An 11,088-nucleotide genomic window follows, 5' to 3' on the forward strand; every position below is an offset into this window, starting at 1 on the left:
CAGCGGGGTGGAGGCTTCAGTGAGCTGAGATCGCACTCCAGTCTGGGCAAGAGAGTGAGACTCTGCCTCAAAATATACAGAAATTGGAGGGAATAAAAAAAAAAGAAAAAACAACACACAACTCCAATATCAAATTCAATCTTCTTGAGAAAGATTAAAGGAAAGATCAACTTTATACATACAGCAAGGCTTCTTCACCCTTCTCCCCCTCAATTTTATGCTAAATTCTTTCCCACTTGCTCTGACCTTTCATCTATGCCTACTACTCTTCAAATTCTGAATTGCAAAACATCCTGGAAATGGTTTGCCAAGCTTTAGGGGAGAGAGAGAAGGCATAGTAGAATCATCATAAACAAATATTACAATCTTATTTGTGCAGAAGTATGTAAAATATGGAGACTATATACACACAAATAAATATTGTCCCGGTCACATATTCCCCCATTTCGTGAATCATCATGAGAGGACTCAATCTTTAATTGTGCCATCTAGTGACTCTTTCTAATTTGGTCTATCTCATTCCTTTCTTCCATATTTACTGGTATGCCTTTGAAGCTATTTACTTGGTCTCCAAAGTTTTCTTCTTAGAAATCTAAGAGCAAAGAAATGTGGGGCTTCCTGTGGGATAAATGCATCAATGTTAGAGTTTTTCTTCAAGGTCTGTGTCCTTAGCAGGATAAGAAATACAGTGTATAATCTGAGTTCTTCCCCTCTTGAAGGCAGACTGCCATTATATATTCCCCAGTGTCACAAATAAAGAAATGCTAATCTCACTCAAATATTTCAGCTGTCTAGCAATAAATGTTAGGTTTGGCCCACACTAACTATTGTTTCTAAAATACCATCAGGTGACTGCATAATTCCTAAGAGGTGCCCACTTGCTGACCTGTCTGCCACACTGGAACCTGATGAATGGGCACAGCCTCCTACTAAGCTCTTGCCTTGTTTGATGTGGTGGTAGTGGGAGGGAGAAAGATTCCCCTGACCACTAATGGAAAAATGTAATTCCGATCACCAGCACCTTGACGGCTGGACTATAATTGAAAAGGGTAAGCATATGTTATTACTTTCAACTACCAAAGCTACCAGCGTGGCAGGCCTTAGCTCCAGCATTCAGCACTTGATTATGGAGCAGCATCGTGATAGCCATTCTGTCTTCCTTAACGCTTATTAGCTTCAACATTTCAGAAAGTTCATGGGGGTTTTATGGAGGACCAAGGCTGACACAAACTCTTTCTTGAACAAATCTGGTTCACCTATTCTTATTAACCAACACATGCAGCTCTCCCTCCATGGCAGGGTACGGAGGTGTGGGCTGGGGGATGGGGGCGGGATACTGCTTTACTACTCCTTTCAGTCTTACCATAGAGATGTTAATTACATGGTTATCATCTAAACATATTAATTTCATTCCTAACCAATTGTCATATGGCTTTAGTAAGGCAGAGAAACAGTCCTCCAAAGAAAGGAGTGTCCTGTTGGATTCAAAGTGGTGGATTTTCTCTCATGCTGAGTCTTTGAATGCTTTCTTACAAAAACTTGCTCACCCTTCAAAAGCAAACCCCTGGCTCACCCCTGTTAAGACCCCCCACTTCTTTTCTGTTTTAATTCTCCAAAATTTGAATCCCAAAAGATTGAAAACACAGCTGGCAAAGATAAAACCCTCAGAAGGCAATGGGAGGGTGAAAAGGGAGAGAACAAAGATCACACTTTTTTTTTTTTTTGTGGGAAGGTGAGGAAAGACATGTTTAGAACTGAGAATGCTCTATAATGTAGAATGGAAAGAAAAGCTTGGAGGGTATTAAGGCTAATGGCTAGAAGAAAGAATTTGAATACCAAGCCAAATAAGTTAGCTTTCTTCTGCAAATGATAACAAGGCATTAATTTTTATTATCCTTTTAAGTATGAGAAAAAAGTAAATCAGATAGAGATCTGCATTAGGACAAAATGCATAGGATAGACATGTGATAGACTAGAGTTAAAGCCAACAGCCTTGATGATAACACACGGCCAGGTATGCAGTAGTGAAGGCTCAGGCCTGGCTGGTGGCAGTGAGAATTAAAACAATGGGAGAGAATTAAAAGAAATGAAAGATTGTGCAAAGATAAACTCAAGAGAACATGGTGGCATGCATACATGGAGGAAGGAGTAAAGTTTGGCTTTAAAGTTTTGTGTATCAGGGAGTAACATTAAAAAGTGCTATTAGTACAGTGAGGGAGATTTGGAGGATTAAACCTGGCCCTCCCTTGATGATGTCCCTTGAGGACAAGAGGACCAGGCTTAATCCTCCAGATCTTCCTCAATGTACTAATGGTACTTTTTGATTGTTAATCACTGATATTTAAGTGCTCAGTGCTCACAAGTACTTCTCATGTTGCTGAGCCTTACTGATTCATACCGGTCTTCATTGTCACTTCCAGACCAAGTTACCTTCCTTCTTCCTACCATGCCCAGCTTTGAATCTCACGTCATCACTTTGAAGGATCTATTTCCCATCCTTTTTGCAGCCCCTAGGAAATAGGCCTTTCATTTATGAAGATTTTAGCTCATGCTTTATTGAAGCTCTCCCCAACATTATTACTTCTACCCAAATTCTGGGTGATTTCAATAGCTTTAGTGACAATTACCACAGATGAAATGTGTATCAATTTATGCCAGGCGCTGTTTTAAGTACCCTACATATATTAACTCATTTACCTTCCATAACAAGCCCATTAATTAGATATTATAATCATCATTTGATACTATAATTCCCATTTTATAGATGGAGAACTGAGGCACAGAACAATCAAACAAATTGTCCACAGCCATTCAGCTAAGAAGACTACTTGATGTGAGTCAAAGCATTAAGGCTCAAAAGTCTATACTCTTATTTGCTCTGAAATATTAGTGGGTAGATGGTGTTTCAGTTCCTGATCTCCTCTCCTCCAACAACTCTACTCTTGACCCTACCAAAGCTGCTCAGTCCTTTGATTATACCTTAGATCTCTCTATGATTGCAAACCTCTTTAATCTCATTTTCAAATATTTCATTTGCCAGCTGTCACCTCCCAACTTTCTAGCTCTGAATCAGCTGGAATCAAATAAAGCAATCCTTTGACGTACAGTTCATTAATTCTACCATCCTTTTATTGTCACTTACTCCATCAAGTCTTTACTTCCTCCTTATCCAGCTTAAATTTTAGAGTCAATCCTTACCACTCTTTGGCATGTACACTCAACTCTCTTGACCTTCTCTTTTCTGTAGATTTGCTGAATCAAACTATAATCCTCGTTTAATTGGTTTAGTTCAATCCTTTGTCTAATCCTAGACAATATCCATATGGTTGAACAAATCTAGAGAAAAACACACAACCATCCTGCCAGTTTTCATTTTATGTTCATGATCAAGGACCTGAATGATCATGTTATATTTCCTCTGTCCAGTACCTCTCCCAGTCTCCTGGGCCTGTGATTCTCAAAATTGAATCCACAGTCCCTTGAGAGTTCCCATGACCTTTGCAGGGGATCTTGAGATCACAACTATTTTCATGCTAATATTTACATGTTGTTTGCTTGCTTTACTATGTTGACATTAGCTTCAAAGGCAAAAAAGCATTCGAGGATAAAATTGTTTGTGTCTTAACACAGTTAAGGCACTGGCACCAAACTGTAGTTGAAATCTCCAAAAAGCATATTCACTTAAATTTTAAAAGCCAGTTTCACTTAAGAACATCCTATTAGAAGCCGTAAAACTATTAATACTAAATCTCAACCCTTGGATATATGTCTTTTTACTATTCTTTGAGACACAAAGTATTTTTGCTGGATACTAAAATTCAAGAGTTGTCTCTGGAAAAAACACATGTGCCATTTCATGGAACACTGTTTTTATTTGAAAGAACAACCGACAAATTATTGTTATTCATAACTGGGTATTTGGCAGACATTTTCTCACAAATGAAGAAAGTGAGTCTTTCATTTCAAGAAAAGCAACTGTCGTGACTTATTGCCAGTGATAAATTTCTGGCTTTCAAATGAAAATTAGAATTGTGGACAACTTTTGTCTGCCACAGAGGGCTCCCTAATAGTTAAAGGCTTTTTTTTTTTTCTTTTCCCTGAAGAAATTAAGGGTGATATAAATGAAAGTGATTTTTAAAAAAATACTGTATATTTGCAGAACTCAGTGAGCAAATATTTTCCAAATGACTGAAACATGCTGCTATCAAGTCACGCATGAGTAAAAAATCCAACGAATGAACAAGATAGAACAACGGACTTCAGTGTAACAAAGTACAAAATGTTTATTGATATGACTTCAGATGTTTCATTACAACTAGCCTTTAAAAGGCTACACTACAGGAGTGACAAAGAAGACTATCCACTATTATCTAAGAAAGTGATTACTCCCTTTAACATCCACATATCTGTGGGAGGCCAAACAAACAAGCACCACTGTGTGTGACCCCTTCCTCTATGATATACTGAGAGCTCAGTAGATGGTTTGCACTCTGCTAGGTTTTTGCAGGCAGCTCTCCTCTATCCCTCGATTCTATTTTATATTTGTTTCTTCAGTTTCTTGTGGTTCAGGTGTCTCTGTTCCCTTTACATAGCCCCGGTCTCTCTCCTTCAATGCTTTTTCCTTTGAGTCTCAATGCAGGAACCAGAGTAATTGTGTAAAATACACAAATCAGATTATATCATGCCTTTTCTTTAACCCTTCAATGTTTTCTCAACTTACTTATTTTAAAAGCTAAAGTGTTTAGGATGGCCTAGATGTTACACACAGGATCTGACTCCCTGTTAACTTCCTAACTTCATTTCCTATTGTTTCCCACTTTGCTCACTGCATTGCAGCCATGCTGGCGTCCTTGCTTTTGTTGAACATTAAGCAACCTTCTGCTTCAGGGTCTTTGCACATGCTCCTTTCGTGAAATGCTTGTCCCCCATATATCCACATGGCTGACCATCTCTCTTCTCCAGGTCTTTACCCAATATAATCTCAGGGAGAACTAACATAACTACCCCTTTTACAATTTGTAACTCTTTCTACTCTGTCATTTACTATTCTCTTTCAGAGATCCATATTTTCCCTACCGCATTTACTAACGTCTAGCGTACTATATCATCTATTTTTACTTTTTTGTTATAGTTTGCACCATTCTAGAATGTGAGCCTCATGGAGGTAGGAGTCTGTGACTTTTTGGTGCACTGCTATAATCCGTTACCTTAAGCAGGATCTGACAATAGATGGGACTTAATAAGTTACTATTAATGGAATGGAGTGAATAAACACTCATGAGTGCCTATCTAGGCACTGTGCCAAACTCTGGAGACCAAATGATGAAGAAGACATAGAATCCAACTAGAGAGACAGAGTATAGTGAGAAAAGAGAAGATACGGCGTATATAGTCGGGAAATAATTAAAGGAAATTGGTTTATGTGGCATGTGACTTTACTTTTTATTGTATTTTCCATTGATACTTGAAATTTACAATGTTTACGTAAATGACATTGAGCTTGATATATTTTTATGTAAAGAGCTCCACGACCATCCTCCCAAGAACATTTATACATGTCAGACACAAAGAATCAAGCTGATATACTGAATAGGTAATTCTTAAATACAGTTACTTATAGAAGAATAAACTGACATTAGCATTTTTACAAATTAGAGCTATAATGTTAAAAAAAATCAGCTATTTGAAGCAAGAAAATTAAGAACAAACTATCAGCATCCACCAGCCTAGTTCAAATGTATGAAGTGTTCCTATTTGGAAACATAACTTGGTTGACACATTGAGTCCCTCTTCTAACACGTTACTCAAAATCATGTGTGAATTACATATGTAAAGCATAGATGACTTGGCTTAAGAATTTAAATGCCATCTTCTTTTTTTTTTTTTTTTTTTTTTTTTTTTTGCTGCAGTTTGCTAGCTGTGGAAATGACACTAGCTATAATGACATTGTACATGCTGACTTAAGGCTACTTTATAGCAAAGGTTTTGAGGATCTACATTCCAATGTAATACAGAAACAATCATGTCTTTTACTAAATTTTAAACAGTAATAGGAAGAGTTTGTTGGATAATGAAATGCATATGGATGAATCCAGGCAAAGAGGTGTTAGACAAAGTGTCAGATGAACAAAACAAACTGGAAGATTTTCATTCTTGGCTAAAAGTCTTCAGAAAATGACAAACAAACTGTAAGGAAGTTATTAGTGATATTTATATTTTTTTCATTAAAATTACCTAATTGAGGGTCTGAAAATATGACTTCTCTATATTCCCATGTAAAAAAAAAAATCTTTGTTCTATTCCAGTATTTTAATCCGACTGTTTCTTTATCAGTTCTCACTTGTGCATCCTTTTACATTTCTTACATATATATGAGTTGAATATGAAGTAATTTTACTTTTTGCTCTAGACATTGGGAAAAAAAATCCCAAATCTCGAATTTAAATGTCTTTTAGGCTAGGTGCAAAGGCTTATGCTATAATCCCAGCAATTTGGGAGACGAAGGCAGGAGGATCACTTGGGGCCAAGAGTTAAGAGACCAGTCTAGGCAATATACCAAGACCTCATGTCTACATAAAAAGAAAATAAATAGCCAGGTGTGTTGGCACACACCTGTAGTCCTAGCTACCTGGGAGGCTGAGGCAGGAGGATTGCTTGAACTCAGGAGTTCAAGGTTACAATGAATTATGATGGCTCCACTGCACTCCAGCCTGGGTGACAGACAGAGACCCTATCCCTAAAAAATAAAAACTTTAAAAAGTTTTTTACTTACATTTTTGACGCAGAGGATAAAATTATTCTGTTGATTATCTTCTTTCTAATTACAAGTATGTAGATTGTGCTATAAATATTCCAGAAAAAACTGGACAGTATCCACTATTATTCCAAAAACAACTTGTATTTTCAGAGAAGAATTGGAAGTAAGAATAACTGACCTGGTGCGATGGCTCAAGCCTGTATTCCCAGCACTTTGGGAGGCCAAGGCAGGCAGATCACGAGGTAAGGAGTTTGAGACCAGCCTGGCCAACTTGGTGAAACCCAGTCTCTACTAAAAATACAAAAATTAGCTCAATGTGTGTGCACATGCCTGTAATCCCAGCTACTCAGGAGGCTGAGAGAGGAGAATTGCTTGAACCCGGGAGGCAGAGGTTGCAGTGAGCCAAGATTGTGCCACTGCACTCCAGCCTGGGAGACAGAGCAAGACTCCATCTTGGGAAAAAAAAAAAAGTTATACCCATTGATTTCTTATACTCATTGATGTTTGGAAGTTTGCAGTATGGTAAATAATTTATTAGGAAACGAGATTTTATCAGACTTTCTCTAACAAAAATATATTGTTTGATAATGAATGATTACATGTAGGACTTCAATACTGTAGCAAATTAATAAAATATCAAAAAGCACAACACTATATTAAAATAAATAGAGCACTGACCAAGTCTCACACTTCTGTGCTCTTTTCCATGCCCCAACTCCTCTGACTGGACTATATTCCTGCCTCCCTTTCACCCTTTCTATCCCTTCTTCTTACGTTATGCTTTTTCCACTTAAGCAAAAGAATAATTTTATTAGAGGGATACTGGAATATCTTACAAAATTTAGGAGCCACTAGACCTAAAAGCCAAAATGAGAAAGCCATAAGTAACCCTGTATTAAGTACTTGCTTTTCATTTCTTGCCTCTTCATCTCTCTGGGTACCAGTTTCTTTCATCCGTCTTCCCAAGCCTGGTGTTTGAGGTCTCTGCAAATGATGGCAGACCCGTAATTCTTGAATTTACATCCCCTAGTTCAAGTTACACCCACCTAGACTGATTAAGTCCAAATTTCTAACTCCTAGAAGAGAACATCTGGAGCAGTTTGGGTCAGGGTTTTATTTATAGTCTAGTCAATTGTGGCCAGCAGAGAGAATCTAATAATAACAATATGCCTGTCAAGGGTAAGTCCCTGGAGAAGGGTGTGGGGAAGGAAAGGCAATTCTCAGAAGTATGCTGTAACCTTCTACTTGGCTAGCTTCCTATAAAACCATCAAGGGCTAATTTGAGTGTCATCTTTTCTGGTTTAATCCTTCTACCCCCACCACTATCCCCACATCTGGAGATAAATTTATAGAATTTAGTGCCACTAACTAAGCACTCATCTTCTGTTTCTCTCTCTCTTTCTCTCTCACTCTATAGGAACTTCGTCTTCCAACTTTATATGTCTAGTTTTGCTTTGTAGTCATTGTTCTATGGTAAGGGCCTAAGAAATGTTTGTAGAATAAAATTATCAATCAATGTATGAAGGAACATTAAGATTCATACCTGACCCTGGTTCTTTGCTTGTTTGCCAAGTGTCTACGGCAGTCTTTCATAACAAAAGAAACGTAAGTGCTTTTGAAATAAGTAGTGTCTATAAATTTTAAAGACAGTTAACTGTATCTTCTCTTTTTTAAACAACAGCTTTATTGAAATATAATTCACGTACTATCCATCCACTTACAGTGTACAATTCAATGACACTTAGTATATTTAGAGTTGCACAACCATCATCCTAGTTTTAGGACAATTTCATCACCCCTAAAAGAGACCTTGTACCCTTTAGCAGTCACTCCCCATTTCCCTCCAGTCTCCCAGTCCTAGACAATCACTTTTAGTCTCTATGGATTTGAGTCTCTAAGGATCTGAACCTTTCATATATGGAATCCTACAATGTGTAGGCTTTTGTGACTGGCTTCTTTCATGTGGCATAATGTTTCCAAGGTTCATCTATATCCATTGCATGTATCAGTAATTCATTCCTTTTTATAGTCAAATACTTTCAGTTGCATGGCTACAACATATTTTATTTATACGTTCATCAGTTGATGGACATTTGGGTTGCTTCCACTTTTAGGCTATTAGGAATAATGCTGCAGTTCACGTTTTTCATATCTGGAAGCCTAGGAATGGAAACGCTAGATCATAAGGCAACTCATTGTTTAACTTTTTGAAGAAATGCCAGATTGTTTTCTAAAAGGCTGCACCATTTTATGAAAGGATCTGAATAAACATTTGTCCAAAGATGTATACATTGCCGATAAGCACATGAAAACTGCTTGACTTCAATATTCATTAGGGAAATGAGATACATTTTACGTCCATGAGAAAGGCTGTAACTAAAAAGACAGATAGTAATGATGATTGGTAAACACGCAGAAAAAGTAGAATCTTCTCTTTATTTTACAAAGTCTCGCTCTACCACAGAGTGACTGCCCAATGAGAATATTTATGAACTGACAAGCGCTCCAGTGCTATAATAACCATGGTATCCTTTAAATATTATAGTAACATGACTTCTTAACTTTTGACATTATCTTTAAAAAAAACTCGTAAATATAGATAAATGAACAAATATAAACATAATAGTATCGTAATTTAAATTTTTCTGAAATTGTTTTTGAAGAAATAATTTTGGTATGTGTGTTTTTTTTTTTTTTTTTTTTTTTTTAAAGAAAAAAATACTAGTATCAGTTTAGTAATCAAGTAAATCTCCTTCCATTCCTGACCACTAGCCCCTCAATCCTCCTCCCTAGAAAAATTCTGTGCCAATTTCTTGCTTTCTAAAAACATTTCATTGTGTCACATTCTCAGTATGTATTGATAGTCTTTTAAAAGTTACCATTGCTAGCATACTAGCATAGCAGACTATACTGAGCAATGCTTTTTTATTTCTGTGCAAACACATAAATATTTGTTTTTAAGTACAAAGATATAAAACTTGCCAGAGTTAGAAATTTTAAAAATATATTGCAAATAAGATAGCAATTGGGTTACATTTTTAAGGAGATGGTGCCAAACTTTTTAAAAGTCCACAAAATATTTGTGGCAAATGTTTTGATTTTTATATTAACAACTTATCTTGAGAATTATTCTTTATCATTTCTACTTCATTCTTTTTAATGGCTATCTGATATTCTCTTTAATGTGTGTACCATAAGATCACCGGAATTTCAGTACCATCTAATGACTCATACTTAAAAGCGATTTTTATATATTCATCTTCTATTTATACCTATTGACATTGATTCCCTTTGCATTTTTATCTTCCATGTTTCCTTTATGAAGTACTTGTAATCTGATTTTCTACTTTTGACTCAATGAGAATAGAATGCCATATCCCTTAAAATACTGGAAGAAAGAAAAAAGTTGTTTTCTTGAAAATATAGGCAATAACATATATATTTATTTATAAAGATTTATGTATAAATTGTATGCTTATTATAAAATTATATATAAAATGTAATTGTATATGACTACATAAATTATACAATATTATAAATTATAAGATTATAACATAAATTTTTAAATTATATGCATGTAATTTATGAAATATTCTTAAAATATGCTTACATGCATGGTTTGAAGAATTGGACTTTTAAAAAGTTAAGGTATATCTACTTACATTTTGCATGTTTTTAATATCCCTTTTAAAAATCAACACACAGGCGCTTTTGGTCATCTATCAGGACAAAACACTATAGACATTGCCCAAAAATTACTTGAGAAAAGCAACAGTAAGAAGATGGTGGGTGAAATCCTAAGGAACACAGACATTCTATGATTGTGCTTATGAGGAGAGAATTAAAAGACTTAGTAGCCTAGTCTGACTTTATAATTTGAAGCCTGATTTTTCTCATGTTCAGCAATTCAAACCTAGGGAAGAAAATTTCAAGCAATACCACCCTGGTCAATCGTCAGGTCACTGGAAATCATTGCCTTTTCACCTGGAATGCATGCCACATTGCCCCACACATGGCTAATCCTTCAGGTCAACATGTCTTTCCACATTCTTTGTGGTCCCTCATATTGTAAAATCAACCCATCTTGAGTTTCATTACCTCCAGTTTACTGCTGGGTGGTTGGATAATTAATGTTTTCCAGAAATTTGAACTACTAGGTTAAGGACACGCCAGAAAATACTTTTATTGTAACAACTGCAGGGTCTCAAAGATGTCAAAAACCAGGCCCCAAGCAGAGTGCCTTGGCAGGAGACATATCCTGACTTCCCTTAAATTAGACCATAAGGTAGGAAGTTACATCACCATACTCTGTTTAAATTTCATACACTCTC

The sequence above is a fragment of the Papio anubis genome, chromosome 4, assembly GCF_008728515.1.
Source record: "Papio anubis isolate 15944 chromosome 4, Panubis1.0, whole genome shotgun sequence".
Taxonomy (NCBI): domain Eukaryota; kingdom Metazoa; phylum Chordata; class Mammalia; order Primates; family Cercopithecidae; genus Papio; species Papio anubis.